Source organism: Amblyraja radiata, unplaced genomic scaffold, assembly GCF_010909765.2.
Source record: "Amblyraja radiata isolate CabotCenter1 unplaced genomic scaffold, sAmbRad1.1.pri scaffold_415_ctg1, whole genome shotgun sequence".
NCBI lineage: Eukaryota > Metazoa > Chordata > Chondrichthyes > Rajiformes > Rajidae > Amblyraja > Amblyraja radiata.
Genome location: NW_022630524.1, coordinates 71,921 through 92,918, shown reverse-complemented (window position 1 = coordinate 92,918; position 20,998 = coordinate 71,921). Strand labels below are relative to the sequence as shown.

Genomic DNA, 20,998 nt, shown 5'->3' with positions numbered 1-20,998 from the left:
CAATCAGATAGAGGGACCCATTTTGCCTCCAAAACACATGAAATGATATGTGAAGCACTGGGAATAGAATGGAAATTGCATACACCATGGCATCCCCAGAGCTCAGGAAAGGTGGGAAGAATGAATGGCACCTTAAAGACCCAAATCACCAAGTTGATAGAGGAAACGGGACTCCTCTGGACTAAGTGCCTCCCGATAGCACTGTTGAGAATCCGAACGGCACCTTGAAAAGACATAGGGATATCACCATATGAAATGTTATTCGGGCTCCCATACTTAGGGAAGATAGAAGGAGTCCCAACAATACAAGGGAACGATGTGTTCCTAAGGAACTATTTACTGGCAGTGTCCCAATCTCTTGCAAAACTAAAAATTAAAGGATTGTTGGCCCAGAGCCCACCACTGGACTTCCCGATTCACTCAGTCAAGGCTGGAGACTGGGTATTAATAAAAACGTGGAAAGAAGAAAAGCTGCAACCTAAGTGGACTGGACCCTACTTGGTATTACTAAACATGGAGACAGCAGTACGAACAAAAGAGAAAGGGTGGACACACGCAGGTCGAGTTAAGGGTCCTGTGGAGGCCCCACCAGACGCTATCAGCCCGTGGACTGTGCGCAAAGGAGAAGAACCATTGACTTTAACATTTACCAAGAACCCGCAGGAAAAATGAAGATTTCGTGTTGGTGGGTCGTGTGTTGGGTGGTTACCCAACTTGTAAGTAATGTAACATGCATAAAAATCACAATACCACAGAATAGAATGTATACCACCATCCCATTTAATGTATGTAAAGGAAAATGGTGGTGCGGCTATAGAATGTATGTATGCACCCATCCCTGTAAAGATTGGCACACGGTGTTTACTTCATCAAAATATGGGTGGCATCAGACCACCTTTCAAACTGATAGGTGGAGAGTATATCAAAACCCGAACGAGAAATTGCCAGGACGCGTATATGTGAGCATACAGAGTGTCCAAATACAGGAAAGTGGTAGGTATTGGATATGTGCAAATACAACAGGGAAGGACGCATGTCTGAAGTTTGAGATAGAAGTAAAGTGAGATGGGAAGATGGGAAGATACGAGGATAGGGGAGAGGTGTTCAAGATAGATGACAGTCAGAATAGAGATCCCGGGGCAACACCAGCACCACCAGTAGTCAGCAATGTCACCAGGGAAAATGAGTCTAAGGATCTGAAGATAATGATAGTAGCAGGAGAAACAGGATTAAGGCAGTTATATAAGAAAGGAATACCAACAGGGGGGAAAGGAGCCAACACCTGGCTTGCCTGGGTGATGTACACAGCCAGAAGTATGCAACGAACCAATTGTTACGCCTGCGCTGGAGCTAGGCCTCAGCTGGTCCCAGTACCATTTCCCCTGAATTGGGAAAGAACACCTAGGACTATGACATGTATACTACAGCTATTCACGAATCCCCTCTTACCAAAGAATGTGATATGCCAGAGTTATCATTACCTATTACCGGCCAGCAACAACAATACGAAGGGCCGAAGGGAAGACCCTCGACCTCCTCCATTTACCATTCCTTTTGGGGAGGAGGGGTTTGAGTGCTATACAAGAAATAACCCAGAGGGACAGGACATGGGGGAGGTACTCAACTGCAATCAGACGTATAACATAACGGCTGAGGAACAGGGGCCACTGTTCAATAGTTCCTGGCTGAGAAAGCAGATAGTCAGTAGTGCCGATGTCTGGTGGTGGTGCGGGGAGAATACCCTGTGGCCCCGGTTACCAGGGTCATGGACGGGAACCTGTACCCTCATACAACTGATGATGCCCTTCACCATAGCAGTAGAACATGCTGTAGAACTCGATAAAGGAAGCCGACGACAAAAGAGAAAGGCGAGAGGATCATTCGACACACACATCTATATAGATGCGATAGGGGTGCCAAGAGGGGTACCCGATGAATTTAAAGCCAGAAATCAGATAGCTGCGGGCTTTGAGTCCATACTCTTCTGGTGGTCCACAATTAATAAAAATGTGAACTGTATCACCTACTTATACTACAATCAACAACGCTTTATAAATTACACTCGAGATGCAGTTGAAGGATTAGCGGAACAACTGACAGCAACCAGCCAAATGGCCTGGCAAAATCGCATGGCCTTGGACATGCTACTGGCTGAGAAGGGAGGGGTGTGTGTAATGTTTGGCGAACAATGTTGCACATACATCCCCAACAACACTGCTCCGGATGGGTCAGTTTCAAGTGCCCTAGCAGGTCTCACCTCTCTGTCTATCGAATTGGTTGAGAACTCTGGAATAGACACATCCTGGACCGGGTTTCTAGACTCCTGGTTTGGGAAATGGAAGCACATCTTTACATCTGCCCTAACATCAGTGATAGTCATGGTGGGGTTATTGTGTTTGTTCGGATGTTGTATCATTCCCTGCGTACGGGGATTGGCTCAACGATGATAGAAACAGCCCTGACAAAGAACAGTGCTGCCACCATAATGGCCTTCAGAACACAGTATGACCAACGAGAGGAGGATAGGGAGGTGAAGAATCTTCTGCTAGCATTAGAAAAGGAGGAGATAGTGTAAATCAAGGGTGCGTAGCAAAAAAGAAAAGGATGGATTGTGAGGAAAGAGTTAATAGACATGGTTGATTTAGACTAGGGATAGAAATATAACTTAGAAAGAAATAAGATGTCAGCAGAAGCCAGACTGCTGGTAGAACAGAAAGTAACAATATAAAGAACAGAGAGAAATTCTAGATAAAAAGTAGCAATAAAAAGACTTCAGCAGGGGATAGCAGAGAAATTAGAACAAAGGGGAGAGGGACACAAAGTCACGCTCAACTACGCTTGCTTGATGAGATGACATGAATATGTACACACACCCATTATAATAATAATAATACATTTTATTTAATGGGCGCCTTACAGACATCTCAAGGACACCTTACAAAGATTCATAGAAATAAAAACATATAATCAGAATAAAATAAGTAATAAAGACATCACAGAGACACAAATTAAAAACAGAATTCAGTCCAAAAACAGAAAATCAAAAACACAATGTGAAGAGAGAGCAGCGGCAGCCAAAGCGCGCCAGCGTTCACTCTCCCTTCACGGCAGCCATCTTGGACACAGACTTACAGGATTACATTAGACAAAAAAAATCATCCCCCCACAGTGGTTACCACTTTGGAGGAAGGCACATTGTCCAGTCCCCACCCCAAGTTCACCCCAAAGTCAGGCCTATTGAGGCCACCGCAATTGCCTCTACGGAGGCCCGATGTTCCTGGCCGTTCTCACCGGGTGGTCTTGCCCCGGCGTCGGGAGAGTCCTCTTGGCGGCTGGGCCACCTGGAACGGCCGCTTCCTAGCTTGAGACCGCAGCTTCCGGAGCTTACAAGGCCGCGCCGGTTTGGAGCTCCTAGGCTCCCGATGTTAAAGTCGGCGCCGCCCGCTCCGCTCCGCAGCCCCGCAGCCCGGAGATGTTGCTCTCCGCGGTCCGGCTCACCAGAGCTCCAGCGCGTCGCTCCACGCGGCGACCCAGGCAAGGCATCGCCCGCTCCGCTCCGCTCCGCGATAGCGCTCCAGCGCTGTGCCGCCACCGAGGCCGAGGTGCTGGGCGGTCCCCGCTGGTAGGCCACGAGGACGGGTCGACGGGCAGCCCGGAGAAAAAGCTGCCTCACCGACCAGGTAGGGACATAGAAATAAAGTTGAGACCTACCCCCCACATTAAAAAGTCCATATCCCCTACAAACGAAAAACAGGACTCACTTAAAACTATTTAAAAAAACGAGTTAAAACGGACGGCTGCTGGCTAGCAGCCGTTCACCAAGATGGCTCCTCCTCCTCCTGACAAGATGCCTAATTTAAATGCACATGTGATGCATGATAGGGGAGGTGTCTGACGTTGGGTGGGCTTTCCACGACGTTCTCGTGGGAATCTGGGCTTTATGTTATGATTGGAAGAAGCTCAATGGGGAGAGATGAGAATGTGATAATAATGAAAAGAAATGTATAAAATAGAAGACATCCCGATCCTCGGTGTGCCTCTAGGGGACATCAGTGGAGAGGCGCCTATTCTGCAGAATATGAAATTAATAAAAACACTTCTTTGCCTGAATTTGTCTCAAGAGCGTTTGTGATTTTGAATCTCACATTCCTTTTCTATGAAGTTCCCCAGATCAGGAAGCATGGCCTCTCCATTCTCATTTTCCTCTAACAGACCAGCTTTATCTTTTCTATAGGGCAGTTTTAGAGTGAACATTTTCATATTGCTAACAACATTCATTTCTTGCACGTGGTCTAAGAGGGTGGTCATTTCTTTCATACTTCTAAGAAATATCGCAAAATCCTGCAATGCTTTCGAGTCTTCTGGCTGGATAGGTGTCCAAGCATAGGCCTTCTTCATGGGGATGTCTTTGGATCCTGGAAGTTTAAAAGGACTTTTATGTAGTGTGTCGGCAGTGAGCAGCAACTGCGGAGGGTTCAACAGTCCCAACTACGGGTGAACAAAAGGGGAAGATGATTGAACTTTATTACCTTCCATCACAGTGAGGAATGTAGATTCCGCTTTGGTGAATGTTTATGTTAAATTGTATTTTATGTGGCTGTGTGTCTTGTTGCTTTTTACTCAGTGTGGCTGTACGGTAACTCAAATATCACTGGACCTTAATTGGTGCATGTGACCATAAATTCCAACTTAACTTTTTAAGCTTTCGTCTATATATCTATAATTATAAAATAGTAAGATTAAACGAGAATTTACCAGTTTGAAGTTTGATCTGTATTTTATGAGGAGTTACGATGAGGGATTACGTGAAGAACCCGCTCAGTGCGCAGGCGCGGCATACTTCCAAGCAGCGGTGTGGAATCACAGATAGACACAGTTATTTTGAAGTAAACATAGTAAAGATAAGGATACATCAATTTATTAGTTTGATCCATATAATGAGGGTGGGAGCGGAGGGCACGTAATCCCTCATCGTAACTCCTCATAAAATACAGATCAAACTTCAAACTGGTAAGTTCTCGTTTAATCTTACTATTTTACTTCGGAGTCACGTGAGTGACTACGTGAAGATTTCAAAGCTCTGTGATTTCAAACCGTGTAACAGTTTCATTTCACTCACTGCCGAAGTTCTTGTGGGAGGAAGTGTTATCGTAATGAACCAATGAGTCTATTTGTAGAAAAACACAATGGTATTTTTTAAACAATAACAACAAAGAATTAAGTTGCTCCCCTGGGCTTAAATTAAACATTTGCAGTTCGTAAATCTTTACTGCAAATAAACCAGGTTTTGCCAACGGCTTATTATAAAATTTCTGAACGGTCTTTTCCCTTCCCACCATCCTGCTGTAGCCAGGATGTGGTCTATAGGCATGTCCATTCTTTAGCCTTCGACATGGATGCTGCCCTGGTGGAATAAAATGTGTACATGTTAGTGTTTATCCCAGCAGTTTCTAGCACCTGCTTGAGCCATCTCGCAATGGTTTGGCTCGTACCCCACCATAAGGTTTTTGTGACTGACCCACAAGGCTTTTCATCTCCCTCGAATATTCTGGTTGTGTCTATGTAGGATAGTAGGTGGGTCATGGCACATAACCGTGGTTCTGGTGGGTAAGCCACGACTGGATTAGGTGTTCCTGGTCTGCTCTGTTTGACCAGTCGCTGGATAACGACAGATCTGGTCTGGAGCTGTGATCATGTTGTCCAGTCGCAATAGGTGTAGTGACTGGACCCTCTGAGCGGATACAAGTGCCATCAACATGAGCGTCTTTAGTGTAGCTTGCTCGAGGCCGGGGGATCTGGCTGGTGGCCATTCCCTGAGATATGTCAGGACCACACTGATATCCCAAATATGGGTATACCTGGGCTTAGGGCTTGATATTGTAAATGCCCTTCATCAGTTTTACCACCAGTGGATGGGATCCCATCGCCTGTTGTCCTGCCGCTGGTTTGAGATAAGCAGAAAGAGCACTCTGCGCTGTGTTGATGGCACTGTAGCTGATCCCTACATCGTGGTGTAGATGGCCAGGAACTCCAGTATGTTGGTGGCTGTAGCTGTTGCGTATGGTGTCCATGTTTCCTGGCAGTACTTCTCCCTTTTTTGATGCTGGTTAAGTACTGCCTCTTGGTGGATGTTCGAAGGGATGCCGACATGGTGGTGATGGTTTGTTTGGACAATCCCAGTTCCAGGTAAGGTCTGTTCAAACTTGCAACCCAGGCGTTTAATTTTCTCATGGCATGGGTGTTTAGCTTACCTGGTAGGTAGGTAGCTGGTAGCCAAATATGTCTTTCGACATACCATTGCCAAATCATGTTGACCAATTTGTCGCATGATAATGATTTTATGCCACCCATATGGTTAATATAAGCCATCACCGTAGTATTTATCAATTTGTAACCGAACATGCAAGTGCTGCATATTAGATATATATGCTTTTAAACCATAAAAGGCGCCCAACATCTCTAGATAGTTAATGCCCAGTGTAAGTAGTAATGATTACTCTAGTTTAGTCCATCTACCACTTGTGCTGGATATGGAGTTAGTCGCTCCCCAGCCTTGAGCACTGGCATCTGTTTGAATAACTAAAGTAGGGTTAGTGATAAAGATAGGGCTGAAACTATGCCAAACGTTTTCTGCCCACCACTGTAGCTCTGATATTGCTTCAGTGGGTAAGTTCATGACACGATCATAGTGACCTGTATGTCGTTTTATTGCCCGTACCTTTGCTCTCTGTAAATGTTTTGATAGTGCAAAGGTCCGAATTGTGTAGCCGGAAATGCTGCTACCATTTCCCCAATTACTCTTGCTACTTGTCGAATAGTTGGTCGCTCGTTGACCATTAATTTGTTGCATGATTGTGCTAATTCAACCATTTTTGCCTTTGGCAAGGTAACAGTCATATGGACTGAGTTAATTGTGAAGCCCAGGTAGTCCATGATAGTGGATGGCTTCAACTTAGATTTATCTGGATGTAGGACGAACCCCAGAGTTTCGAGGAGCTATTTTGTAGCTGATACTGCTGCCACAGCCAATTCCATCGTTTTCCCTACTATGAGAATATCCTCCAGATATGCCATGACAATATGTTTTTGTTTTCTTAGTATTGCTATGGCTCGGTTCAATATTTTGGTGAATAATCTTGGGCTGAAGTTCGCCCATAGGGCAATGCTTTGTACCATCCAGATACATTTTAGGTATCTGCGATGATCCTTGTATATGGGTACTAGATAATAAGCATCTTTAAGATAAATGCTTGCCATGAAGTGTCCTTTGGAATTCAGTTGTTTGGCAGTAACACATGTCTCCATTTTGAAATGTATATACTTAACAAATTTATTTAGTGATGTAAGTCAATGATGATGCGACAGACACCATCTTTTTTGGTTTTAGTGAATATATTCGATACAAATTCCAAAGGTTCATGTTTGGTCTTTTCGATGACCCCCTTTGTGATAAGTCTCACCAGTTCAGCTTGTCCCTCGCGTTTCTTTTTGACGGAGGGAGAAATACCCTTTGGGGCCATTGTCGAACTGGCGGCGTTTTTTCTGACATGAATTGTATTTTATATCCTGTAATGTTGTTGAATATATACTTGTCACTCGTGACCATACCCCATGCTTCTTGAAACAAGTGTAATCTCCCCCCTGTTAATAAAGCACCCTTATTCTCTATATGCTGGTAGGGACCAGACCCACCTACCTCCATGGTTATTGGCGATTCTGTTTCTTCATTTTCCTGAAGATTTTGTTCTGACGTGCTGGCGATGTTGGGGGGAGGCGCATTTTCCAGAGGGTCCGCTGCGGGCCCTGATCTGAAAGATCTTTGGGGATAATGTGCGGACCCCAAGCGTTCACCAGTCCCATATTGCGGACGTCGACTGGTGAATGCCGTGGGGTGCTGCCGCTTGGGTATCGGAGGTCTTGGTTTTCTCGTCCCGGGGCCTGCCCTCATTAGGCCGAAGGTTTTTGATGCTTCCTGCATCTCCTTCAGTTTTTTATTGAAATCTTTCCAAAATAGCAGCGTGTCCGTCTCCGCAGCTGGGGCTTTACACAAGCCAGCAAATTTGGGATTGAGGGCAGGTCTTATGTTTCCCTCCGGAGATTGTTGATCTCAAATTGTGTGGTACAAATTAATGCCAGCACATCCTGCTGGCAGGTATCCATCTCCGTGGTTTCCACGGAACGAGCAAAGGCTGTGATGGCTGACGTCAGGAGCCTTAGGATCCGCTGTAGCTTGAGTTCTTGGGTCTGGATGTGTGACCCACATGCCCCCCGATTTGGCTGTTGACACTTTTTACTTTGAGGGCCTCACCGTTTTCTGGTGCTGTGTTGTTTCAGCACCTCAGCGAGCACCTTTTCCAGTAATGGTTGATGCTGGCCGCCATTCTTGGTTCCAGCGGTGCTCCAGCCCGTGGGGTTGCTACAAGCGGTCCATCACACCCAACAGCTCTTCATGTTCCTGCACCCCTGGCATACTCCCGAATTCGTCCGCCTCCCCTGTTCCAGACCAGCCCAGCCCTGGTCACCAATGCTAGCCTCCAGTAATGAGGGAGCAGATGGCAGTGCATGAAGCACTGTGGAGGGGGTGCCTGACCTCCCTCCGCGAGAGCGCTCTTTCTGCGCATCTCGCTTGAGCTGCTCCAATTGCTGTTGGATGCAGCTCAGGCGGCTGTCTCTCCTCCATTTAGGTGGAGACATGTCCCCGTCCGACGAATCGGACGCCACCGGCCGGATGCCTGTTCGGATGGCTAGACATCCAGCCCGCAGTTCAGGCACTAGCGGGACTGGGCTCGGCGCGGTGATGGGGATAGCGGGGCGACCGGTAATTGTTCCTACCGCCTGTTGCTGCCCCCCCCCCTGCAATGGAACGCTCCTCCGCTGGAGTCGAGCGGGGGACAGGTTCTTCTGGAGCTTTTGTGCCTTGTAGTAGCGAGAGCGCCCCTCAAGCAGCGCGTCTCGCAGGCACCTGCTCCGTGAGCCGCTCCAGCGGCTCAGGCGGCTCTCTCTCCCCCCGTGCGGGAGGAGAGACGTCCTGTCCGACATCGGGAACACCTGCCGGATGCCTCTCGAGTGGCTATGCGTCTAGCCCGCTGCTTCAGGTACTAGCGGGCTGGCCTCGGCACGGTGTCGGGGAATTACGGAACACCGGGTAACGCTCCTACCGCCTATTGCTGCCCCCCTCCCCAACGGGAAAACGGGGGACAGTTTTGTTCCAGAGCCTTTTTCTCTGCCTGTAAACAACACAAGCAGAAAAAGGCTCACCTGTAAAAGAAAACCCGACCTCAGGGTACTCACCTGACGGTCCGGTTCATCTGTAACGGGAGTGCCTAAGACCCGTGGCAGCCGCTGTTGCACTGCTGGCGTAATGCCGCGACTGCGCACTGAGCGGGTTCTTCACGTAGTCACTCACGTGACTCCGAAGTAAAATTCTAATCTTGGATGTGTATTTATTTGTGTGTGATGTTTGTGTGTAATTAAATCTTCGTGAAAAAAACGATGTGCTAACAATAACAATGTTACATATTCCGGTCGAGATTTTCCTCCTGGAGTGCAAAACAGCCTTATCTGAAAAATGTGCTTTATTTCTCGAGTTATTTATGAAAATGTTCACAAATCCGAAAAAACTTTGAGAATAAACAAAATGGTCTCGCTGATGACGTCACAATTGATCTGCTGCGCGTGATCTGCGCTGTGTTCCACGCACTGCGAGTGACGTCACACACACCATGTCCAACTCACAGTCTTTTGGATGAAACCCGTTGCCCCCGCCGCCCACTGCTCCCCAGCCGCCCACTGCTCCCCGCTCCCCTATTCTCCCCCTCCTCCTCTCCCTCATCTCGTCTCCCCATCTCCTCTTCCCCATCTCTTCACCCCTTCTCCTCCCGCCGCCTGTCTGCCCACTTCTCCCCGTTCTCTCTCCCCCCTCCTCACTACCCCTACCTCCCCCCTCTCTCCACGTCCCTCCCCTCCCACTCACTCACCCCCTGCCACCCCATCCTCTCCCTCTCGCTCCCCCACACCCCGCTACCTCCCCTCTCCCCCTCCTCACCGCTCCTATCTCCTCCTCCTCCCTCCCCCATCTCTCCACATGTTGAGGGGTTGGGACACAATGTGTCCTACTGGGTCTAGTGTATAATAAAATAAAGGATAATGCTGACTGATCGTGCACAATTGTGACGGCTTGATTTCAAACACAGGACAGGGGCATTCCCTGAGGGATTTGGGGGGTTGGAAGAGGTTTCTTCTGTGTTTTTCCCCTCCGTTGTTGTCCGGGGGAGGCAGGCGGAAGCATTCGGCCCGTCGGGGCTAGGAGGCGCGGTAGGAAGTCTCCCTATGTCATAGAGCTTGGATTGAGGCTTGGAAGGCTGAGTTCGTCTCCCCTGTTCCGACCCGCATCCGGTCCACCACGGAAGGGGAAGCGAGCAAACTCCACACGAACAACGTCGGTGGTCGCCCGGCCCGGAGGCGGGTCCTTCAGCACCTCTCGTCCGTGCTACCCCGGGCTTTCTGCAACACAATCTTGCACAGTTCTGCACTGGACATTGCATTGATTGCGTTTGTCATCACTTTATGTACACTGTTTGCTCTGGCGGCTGCGTGTGAACTGGCGATGTCATCACCTCCTGATCGATGTGCAGAATAACAAACTTACTCCACAAAGCTATCTACCTCCCAACCCCTTACTCCTCCAAGCTGGCTACCTCCAAACCCCTTACTCCCCCAAGCTGGCTACCTACCATCCCCTTACTCCCCCAAGCTGGCTACCTACCACCCCCTTACTCCCATTTCCCTTACTTCCCCAAATTAGCTACCTACCTTTCCCCTTCCTCCCCCAAGTTGGCTACCTCCCATTCCCCTTACTCCCCCAAGCTGGCCTGGCTCCCACCGCACTGTCACGGGCTGTGGGTCGGCAGCGCACACACACACGGGGCCGGGTGGAGCGGGGCCGCGGTTCCAATTCAGCTGCAGCAGAGTTGGAAACAGTTTGGTCCCTCCAGCCACCCAGAGTCATTGACCGCGCTGCACCGGTCAGGCTGATTCACCCCACACGCCGGGGTGATTCACCCCCCCGGACCTCCACATGGGGTGATTCACACCCCGCATCCCCCGGCCCCGAGCCCACATGCGGTGATCCCCCGACCCCCACATGGGGTGATCCACCCCGCGGAGCCCAACATGGGGTGACTCACTCCCCGGACCCCCACATGGGGTGGTTCACCCCCCGGACCCCCACATGGGGTGAATCACCCGGGTGCCGGGCTGTCTGTTGCCCTGCCGTCGCGTATCAGCCGCCAAACACCAAACGATATTGCTACAGATATGCATGGAGGCGAGAATAATTTCTTATCATTTCTGGATGGTTGGCATTTTCTTGGAGCAGTCACTGGCTGTGGCTGAAGAGAAAAGATGCTGTCTGGGCTGCCACGTGACCATCTAGAGGCTAACAATAAGACACACACCCGGGTCTGATCACCCTGCGGTGGGCCTGCCTCGACTGAGGGTGTCTTGTGATAAAAGGCCGAAACACCCAGTGTACACAACTGAAGATTTGTCTGATTGGTAGCAAAATCACCTAGTGGTCATCCCCAAGAATACCTTATGTCAATTGTAGTGAAAAACCTTAGGGATTGTAACATCCAGTCCTACTAATCAATTTCATTATTGAGAGAACAACATGAATTCTGAATGATTCCGAAGAACACAGTGAGGTCAGGAATAACTTGCTTTATTTGTTACGTAAGGCACAAATGCGTCAAGACTTTCTTTTGTACAACTAATCCATTATTTGTCCATCATACCTGCAGTACAAATCATCAGTCTCTTCATAAAGACAAGAGTGGGCATGTTGCTATAGAAACTCCTCAGCAGAACGACCCTTATAGGAAATGAAACATCGCCGAGTGCAGGAACTATCTTTGAAGTAGTGGGTAGGTGTGTGTCTGCCCTCCGGCTACAGATATGCATGGAGGTGAGAATAATTTCTGATCATTTCTGGAGATGGTTGGCATTTTCTTTCATTATTGATAGTACAACCTGAATTCTGAAGAATTCCAAAGACCGCAGTTGTCAAAGTTCGTCTCTTAAAGAAAGCAGACAGCAACAAAATTGTTAAAGGTAAACCAAAGCAATCTTTTAATCAATTTGCCAGACGGGAGTGGCTGGGGAGATCTACAAAGAGCACACACGTTGCTCAGTGCTTCTCGGGCTCCACTCAAAGAACAAAGGAAAGTTAGAGTAATGATACATTTTCTTATCAATAAAACACACCTTCTAAATCTGAGTGAAAGATCTGTAGCCTAAGGGAAACAAGGGAGACTGCACACATATATTTGCAATGTCAGCCTTATTCACAAATCTTGGCACAGCTTCAGTACAGCTACCCATTCCGGAAGGACAACTAACTACATTTTGTTTTCAACTGACTTCCATCTTGGTTCCAGAATGGGCATCCGTCTGTGAACTAAAACACGCTTGTAAGACTTGGATGAAAGCCACTACCTTGTCCTTAGCTGGGACAGGCAGTTCAGACAGATATCTAATATGATGCTGTGCCCTGACAATACATCTCTATGTTAATACATTGTTAATACATTGTTTCAGTGATTAGTATAAACCAAGCTTCTAAGATTTTCCCAGACTTTATACTGCTGGGAAAATTATCTTTTAAATTTGACTGCTTTCTGTTTTTCAGCAAATCTCCATTTTAAATTTACGAACCAAACTTGACCAAATTAAACTCTTTCACAGTGAAGGTGCAGAGATGGTTAACCAGAATGGTTTAAAAACAAGGAACTGCAGATGCTGGTTTACAAAAAGGACACAAAGTGCTGGAGTAACTCAGCGGGACAGGCAGCATCTCTGGAGAGAAGGAATGGGTGAGTGAAGAAACGACCCGAAACGTTACCCATTCCTTCCAGCATTTTGTGTTTACCTAAACAGCGCCTATCTATCCACGTGGCGGTGTGCCAGCAGGCTGGAGGAGCGGGCAATGGCCTTGCCACAGAGCGGGCAGGTGAAGGGGCGCTGGCCGGTGTGGACTAGCCGGTGCTCCAGCAGGTGGTCAAGGCGGGTGAAGCCGTTACCACAGGACGGGCAGGGGAAGGGACGCTCACCACTGTGGGTTCGCCGGTGCTGCCACAGGCTGGACATGCGGGTGAAACCCTTGCCACACTCAGCGCACAGAAAGGGTATCTCTCCGGTGTGTATCCGCTGGTGCTCCCGCAACCCCCATGTTATTTTGTCACAGTGGGAGCAGCTGCTCGCCGACGTGGGTCCGTCGGTGATGCCGCAACCCCCGCGAGCTGTCAAACTCCTCACCGCAGTACGGGCAGTCGTAGGGCGGGTCACTGGTGTGCACGTGCTGGTGAGACAGGGCGTGGGAGGCCATGGCAAAGCGTTCTCCACATACCGGGCTGGGGAAGGGACAGTCACCGCCGTGCACCAGCTGGTGGGACAGCAGCTTGGAGGAACGGGTGAAGATCTTGCCGCACTGGGCGCAGGTGTAGGGGCGCTCGCCGTTGTGGGTGCGCTGGTGCCTCAGCAGGTGACCAGACTGGGTGAAGCCCTTGCCGCACTGGGCGCAGGTGTAGGGACGCTCGCCGGTGTGGGTGCGCTGGTGGGACAGCAGGCTGCTGGAGCAGGTGAAGTCCTTGCCGCACTGGGCGCAGGTGTAGGGGCGCTCGCCGGTGTGGGTGCGCTGGTGCCTCAGCAGGTGACCAGACTGGGCGAAGCCTATGCTGCACTGGGCGCAGGTGTAGGGGCGCTCGCCGGTGTGGGTGCGCTGGTGCCTCAGCAGGTGACCAGACTGGGTGAAGCCTATGCTGCACTGGTTGCAGGTGTAGGGACGCTCGCCGGTATGGGTGCGCTGGTGCACCAGCAGACTGCTGGAGCGGGTGAAGCCCTTGGCGCACTGGGTGCAGGTGTAGGGGCGCTCGCCAGTGTGGGTGCGCTGGTGCAGCACCAGGGGGCTGGAGTGGGTGAAGCCCTTGCCGCACTGGGCACAGGTGTAGGGGCGTTCGCCGGTGTGGATGCGCTGGTGCACCTTCAGGTCCTTGGACGACTTGAAGTCTTTGCCGCAGTTGGAGCAGGTGAAGGGCCGCTCAGTGCTGTGTACCCGCCGGTGCCCCCGCAGCCCCGACAACTGGGTAAAGCTCTTGCCGCAGGTGGAGCAGCCATATGGCTTCTCGCCCGTGTGCACTTGCCGGTGGATCTTCAGGACCTTCGCCGTCTTAAAGCTCTTGCCGCACTCCGAGCACTCGAAGGGGCGTTCTCCCGTGTGCATCCGCCGGTGGGTCTCCAGCTGGCTCGTGCACTGCCAGGCCTTGCTACACACGTCGCACTCATATCGCTTCTCCTTGCTGTGCCCCGTCATGTGGTCCTCCGCGAGCTCAGCACGCACACCGAGCAGATGTGGGAGGGGGGCCTCACCGGCACCCTGGACGCCCTCAATGGCCGCTCACGTCCAACAGCAACGGTTCCTAAACCATGCAGGAAGGGTACACAGAGGGTCAACAAGCTGGCAAACAGGACATTACTAGCACATATTGGGTGCGTTTATGGCGGAGGAAACCGTTATATAATTCTGCGCGGCACACAGGCGCAGCGGTACAGTTGCTGCCTCACCGCCAGAGACCCGGGCTCGATCCTGACTATGGGTGCTGTCTGTGTGGAGTTTGTACGTTCTCCCTTTGACCTGCGTGGGTTTTCTCTCCGGGTGCTCCGTTTCCCTCCTACATTTCAAAGACGTTCAGGGTCCACAGAATAGCTAAATTGTCCCCAATGTGCGTAGGATAGTGCTAGTGTCCGGGGTGATCGCTGGTCGGCGCTGACTCCGCGGGCCTAAAGACCTGTTTCCGCGCTGCATCTCTAAACTAAACTAAAGCAAAGAAGGGTCTCGACCCAAAATGTCACCCATTCCTTCTCTCCACAGATGCAGCCTGACCCGCTGAGTTACTCCAGCACTCTCTCTCTATGTTTCTCTCTCTCTTTCTCTATGTCTCTATCTCTGCCTCTCTCTGCCCCTCTCTTGTCTCTCTCTCTGTAACTCAGTCTCTCTCTCTCTCTCTCTCTCTCTGTCTCTCCCTCTCAGTCTCTCTCTCAGTCTCTCTCTCTCTCTCTCTTTCTCTCTCTCTCTCTCTCTATCTGTCTCTCTCACTGTCTCCATCTCTCTCTCTCACTGTCTCTCTCACTGTCTCTATCTCTGTCTCCATCTCTGTCTCCCTCTCTCCATCTCTCTATCTCTTGCTCTGTCCCTCCCCCTCTCTGCATCTCTCTCCCTCTCTCTCTCACTCTCTATGTCTCTTTCACATCTGCCTGTCTCTCCCTATGTGTCTCTCTCTGTTTCTCTCTCTGTCTCTGCATCTCTTTCTCTGTCTCTCTCTGTGTCTCTCTCTCTCTCTGTCTCCGTCTCTCACTGACTGTCTATCTCTATGTCTCTCTCTGTCTCTCCCTCGGTCTCTCTCTCTCTGTCCCTCTCTCAATTCAATTTCAATTCAATTTCAATTTCAATTAAAAAACTTTTTTGGCATGATAAAGAAACATTGTTATATTGCCAAATAAGTATAAATACAAGTGCAAAAGTATAAATACAAGTGCAAAATCAGTGCATGGATAGATATGTCCCTGTACATAAACTCGCAATAGGCCTATAGCTCTTTATTGATGCTACACGTTCTTGCAGCTGTAAGCAGTACAACAAAGTAGCAAGTTTAGCAATTCAATATTAACTTCTTAGTCAGTTAATGTCAATTAGTGTGTGCGTACATATGTGCATGTTGGTCATTCACCGTCTCTCAGGTTGTGGCATGCTGTTACGTATTGTGCACCAAGATGTGCCGTATGTCCTTCCCCAAGGATTATTCTTAGTTTTGATCTAGTTCTTTAAAATCAGGGGTTGCCACACTGAGTTTGACAAAGTATGCTTTCCTTGTTTTGTCACATTTTTTTCATTTTAGGAGGAAGTGCATCTCTGTTTCAACCTCATCTGTCAAACAGTGGCCGCATATTCTGTTTTCTCTTGGTTGCCAGAATCTCTTCTCTTCCCTTTTCAACTTTTTTTCAAGTGGTCACTTCACCTGTATTTGGTGAGGGTCTGTCTCTGCTTTATGTCTCTAACAGTTGAGAGATAGTCTGCCAATTTATAATCTCTTTTTAGCGCACGGTAACATTCTAATCTGTTTTGGCTTTTGGTTTCTTTCTCCCAATGTTCCAAATACATTTCTTTACATTGTTTGATCATTTGGTTCACTCTAACTGGCGGAATAGATCGGGACAGGTGTAGATGAGGCATATTGGTCGGGGTGGGACTAGTGTAGATGGGGCATGTTGGTCGGGGTGGGACTAGTGTAGATGGGGCATGCTGATCAGGGTGGGACTAGTGTAGATGGGGCATGTTGGTCGGGGTGGGACTAGTGTAGATGGGGCATGTTGGTCTGGGTGGGACGTGTAGATGGGGCATGTTGGTCGGGGTGGGACTAGTGAAGATGGGGCATGTTGGTCGGGGTGGGACTAGTGTAGATGGGGCATGTTGGTCGGGGTGGGACTAGTGAAGATGGGGCATGTTGGTCGGGGTGGGACTAGTGAAGATGGGGCATGTTGGTCGGGGTGGGACTAGTGTAGATGGGGCATGTTGGTCGGGGTGGGACTAGTGTAGATGGGGCATGTTGGTCGGGGTGGGACTAGTGTAGATGGGGCATGTTGGTCGGGGTGGGACTAGTGAAGTTGGGGCATGTTGGTCGGGGTGGGACTAGTGTAGATGGGGCATGTTGGTCGGGGTGGGACTAGTGTAGATGGGGCATGTTGGTCGGGGTGGGACTAGTGAAGATGGGGCATGTTGGTCGGGGTGGGACTAGTGTAGATGGGGCATGCTGGTCCGGGTGGGACTAGTGTAGATGGGGCATTTTGGTCGGTGTGAGCAATTTGGAAAGAAAGGGCTTGTTTACGCACTGTATCTCTCTCTCTCTGGCTCTGTGTCCTTCTCTCTCCCCCCACACTGAAGTCACACCAGCTTCTAATTTTCAGCCGGTTTCCTTTACTGTGTCTCTCTCTCCCTCTCTCTCTCTGTCTATATCTGTCTTTCTCTCTTTCTCTCTGTCTCTCTGATTCTCTCTCTCTCTGACTCTCCCTCTATCTCTCCCTCTCTATATCACCCTGTCTCTCTCTCTCTTTAGCTCTGTCTCTGTCTGTCACTCGTTCTCTCTCTATCTGTCTCTCTCTCTCTCCCTCTCTCTCCCTCTCTCAATGTCTCTCTGTCTCTCCCTCTCTGGGACAGAGGATTTGGGTGAACATAGACCCATTCCTGCCAACCGTGGGCCTAACTGCAGATAGATACATAACGTACTCAACACATAGGACAGGAAAGAGAAATGATCTGCAAATAGAACCGCCATTGGCCAGGACAGATATCTATAAGGACTCGTTCATTGTAAGAACTGCATTGGAATGGAATAAACGAGACAACAATATCGTCTAAATGTTTAAGAAGGAACTGCAGATGCTGGAAAATCGAAGATAGACACAAAATGCTGGAGTAACTCAGCGGGTGAGGCAGCATCTATGGAGCGAAGGAAATAGGTGACGATTTGGGTCGAGTCCCTTCTTCAGACTCAAGAACCATTTCCTTCACTCCATAGATGCTGCCTCACACGCTGAGTTTCTCCAGCATTTTTGTCTAACAACAAGTCAAATCACCTTCACTGGACAATAGACAACAGTTGCTGGAGGAGGCCATTCGGCCCTTCGAGCCAGCACCGCCATTCAATGTGATCATGGCTGATCATTCCCAATCAGTACCCCGTTCCTGCCTTCTCCCCATATCCCCTGACTCCGCTATCTTTAAGAGCCCTATCTAGCTCTCCCTTGAAAACACATCCAGTGAACCGGCCTCCACTGCCCTCTGAGGCAGAAAATCCCACAGACTCACAACTCTCTGGGTGGAAAAGTGTCTCCTCATCTCAGTCCAAAATGGACACAGATTCACAACTCTCTGGGTGGAAGAGTTTCTCCTCATTTCAGTCCGAAAAGGTCACAGATTCACAATTCTCTGGGTGGACAAGTTTCTCCTCATCTCAATAGCAAGAATGTCCTTCCTCAAATTAGGAGACCAAAACAGCACACAATACTCCAGGTGTGGTGTCACCAGGGCCCTGTACAACTGCAGAAGGACCTGTTTGCTCCTATACTCAACTCCTCTGGTTATGAAGGCCAACAGGCCAAAACGGCACACAATACTTAGTGTGTGGTCTCAACAGGGATGGAGGGAGAGGGAGAGAGAGAGGGGCAGGGAGAGGTGAGAGAGGGAGAGAGAGAGGGGGGAGAGAGAGGGAGAGAGGGAGAGAGAGAGACAGAGGGAGAGAGGGCGAGAGAGAGGGTGGGAGAGAGATGGGGAGAGATGTAGAGAGGAGGATCGGCCTGCCAGCGCCTGTGCATGCTCCCCCTGCTGCATTAAAGGGAATGCATGCATCACTGCCTGCATTGCTGCCTCTCCCGCTGCATTGCGGTGCTTTTATCCTCATCTGAACTTCACAGCTGCACTTCCGGTTGGGTGGCGAACCTCTCGTCCACAAAGGCGCTTCCGGCGGGAGGGGGGACGATTTAGGGCGGCGAACCGACGCTGGCAAAGCGGGACAGCGGGTCTCAGGCGTCCGGTTGGAGGCCGAAACGCCGAATGTTGGTTCCGGGTGGTTCTTTGGTGCATTGAGGGTGGGATGGAGAAGAAAAAGGAGGGGGAGAAGGAGGGAGGGAGATAGATAGAGGGAGAGATGGAGGGAGATAGAGAGGGGGAGAAGGAGGGAGGGAGGGAGGAAATGAATGTGAGAGAAAGTTTGGGAGAGTTTTGAAAAGTTTTCAGAAACTTTTGAGAAGGGAGAGGGGGAGGGAGAGGGGGAGAGAGAGAGGGGGAGAGGGAGAATGAGAGGGGGAGGGGGAGGGGGAGAGGGAGAGAGAGTTCACCTCCCTCCCTCTCTGACAACAGGGAAAAAAGGTTAAGCAGGTTGAACGCACGTAGACGTGATTGTACGGATCTGCAGCTTCACCTTCTCCCCATTAACATCGACCTTCTGACTGGAAATCCACTCCGATAGTAGTGATGTAACTACCTGAAAGAGAGAGAGAGTGAGAGACAGAGAGAGAGAGAGACAGAGACGGAGAGAGAGAGACACACACACACACACAGAGGGAGAGACTGGGAGAGAAACGGAGAGGGAGAGAAAGAGACGGAGAGAGAGAGACGGAGAGAGACAGAGAGCGAGAGAAAGACAGAGTGAGGGAAAGATAGAGAAAGACAGAGTGAGGGAAAGATAGAGAAAGGCGAAAGAGGGAGGGGGAGAGAGACGGAGAGAGAGAGACGGAGGGAGAGAGACGGAGGGAGAGAGACGGAGGAAGAGAGAGGGAGGAAGAGAGACGGAGGGAGAGAGACGGAGGGAGAGAGAGGTGGAGGGGAGAGAGATGTTCAAACACTTCGGGAAACAGACCCTCCTGTCCTCGCCCCTCCCTCTCCATTACTTTCTCCCGCTCACTGCCCCTCCCTCCTCTCTCTCCCTCCTCTCTCTCATCCTCCCTCCACCCTTCTCTCTCGCTCTCCCTCCTCCCCCTCCCTCATTCTCTCTCTCTCCCTCATTCTCTCTCTCCCCCCCCCCCTCCCTCCCCTCTCTCTCTCCTACCTGAGAATATGTTTTCAGCAAACCAAAAGTAACAAACTGCTCTTGAGTGAAAACCTGTTGAGTGAAATCACAAGATCATCAGGGATGATCATGGGGAGAAGGCAGGCACGGGTTATTGATAGAGGGCGATCAGCCATGATCACAATGAATGGCGGTGCTGGCTCGTAGGGCTGAATGGCCTCCCCCTGCACCTATTTTATATGTTTCTATGATAGGAACAGAATTAGGTCATTTGGCCCATCTAGTCCACTCCGCCATTCAATCACGGCTGATCTACCTCTCCCTGCTAACCTCTTTCTCCTGCCTTCTCCTCATAATCCCTGACACCTGCACTTATCAACAATCTACCTATCTCTGCCTTAAATAAATCCACTGACTTGTGGCCTCCACCCCGTCTGTGGCAATGAATCCCACAGATTCACCACCCTCTGGCTAAATCCTCCTCATCTCCTTCCTTCAAGATTCTCCTCCATGTCTACAAAGCCCTCAATGGGCTTGCCCCCACCTACATAAAAAGTCTTCTCATCCACCACTCCACCTCCAGGCCCCTCAGATCGGCCGACGTGGGGTTGCTGAATATCCCACGGTCTAGGCATAAGCTCAGGGGCGACCGCGCCTTTGCGATTGCAGCCCCTAGACTGTGGAACAGCATCCCCTTTCCCATCAGAACTGCCCCCTCCATCAACTCATTTAAGTCAAGACAAAAGACTTATCTATATTCCCAAGCCTTTCCTGACGTCCTCTGAGTGAGGGCTGCATGTATATATGTATGTAGTTTGTTTTGTTGTGCTAGTCTTATAACAAATGTAAAGCACTTTGGCCAACAAGAGTTGTGTTTTAAATGTGCTATATAAATAAATGTGACTTGACTTGACTTGAAGGAATGTCCTTGAATTGGGAGGTTGTGCCCTCTGGTCCTAGACTCTCCCACTAGTGGAAACATCCTCTCCACATCCACTCTATCCGGGCAAAGCGCCCACTGTTCGGTGACGTTTCAATGGCCCCCCTTGTTTACCCACTTACTTGGCCTCCACCGCCGTCTGTGGCAACAAATCCCGCAGATTCACCACCCGCTGATAAATATCATCATTAATAAACTTCACACCCTCTCTTTAACCCGACAGGAGAGTGGGGAGGAAACTTCACTGTGTGTGTGAGGGAGAGGGAGAGGGAGAGGGAGAGGGAGAGGGAGAGGGAGAGGGAGAGAGGGAGAGAGGTGGAGAGGGGGGAGAGAGTGGAGAGGGAGGTAGAGAGTAGGGAGTCTACCTCTCTCTCCTCACACCATCTTTCTCTCTCTCCTTCTCTGTATCGATCTATCTGTCTATCTCTCTCTCTCCACCGCT

General features: G+C 49.9%; 1 long non-coding RNA gene across 1 annotated transcript in view; it reads right to left on the bottom strand.

Annotated features, from left to right (window-relative positions):
• The window catches only part of LOC116969922, a 19,363-nt gene extending 9,102 nt beyond the window's left edge, over positions 1 to 10,261 (bottom strand). Inside the window, exons 1-2 of the long non-coding RNA XR_004410962.1 lie at positions 10,155 to 10,261; positions 3,762 to 3,767 (exon numbers count right to left, since the gene is read on the bottom strand). This is a non-coding gene — a long non-coding RNA (uncharacterized LOC116969922). The remainder of the gene's footprint in view (positions 1 to 3,761; positions 3,768 to 10,154) is intronic.
• Positions 10,262 to 20,998: the final 10,737 nt, after the last annotated feature.